Below are 479 nucleotides of genomic sequence, written 5' to 3' on the forward strand. Positions count from 1 at the left end.
ACCCTGCCCCCCCGCCCCCCCCTCCCCAGCTCCTGGAGCTGCTCTCTTCTGAATGGTGGGGGGGAGCTGGTTTTGACGCTGCTCTGATATGCTTGTCCAGCTGGGGCCAGAGGACCTACCAGCAGCACCCCACTTCTACGGGGCATTTGGGGGTCTCTCCTGAAGGGGACCCTCCTTTCCGGGCCATCCATCCAGTCAGCTGGCTGGTTGTGTTAGAAGGGTGGCGGAGCCCGTGGTCTTATGAGAACTGAGTGTGTTAAGTGACTGACAGACGGGGCAGATGCAGGTGGGGGCGTGGGTCTGAGGGACCGTGGGAGCCCCGGGCTGAGGAGTGTCATCTGAGCAGGCAGGCCACCTGCCCACGGCCAGTCCATCCCCTGGGAGCCTTGGGGAAGTCCCGGACAAGGTCACCCCAACAGCGGGCTGATCAGAGTCCGGAAAGTGATGGCGCCCCTCAGCCGGGAGCCTGAGGGGCAGGG

This window comes from Crocuta crocuta, unplaced genomic scaffold (genome assembly GCF_008692635.1).
Source record: "Crocuta crocuta isolate KB4526 unplaced genomic scaffold, BGI_CrCroc_1.0 scaffold50, whole genome shotgun sequence".
Lineage (NCBI taxonomy): Eukaryota > Metazoa > Chordata > Mammalia > Carnivora > Hyaenidae > Crocuta > Crocuta crocuta.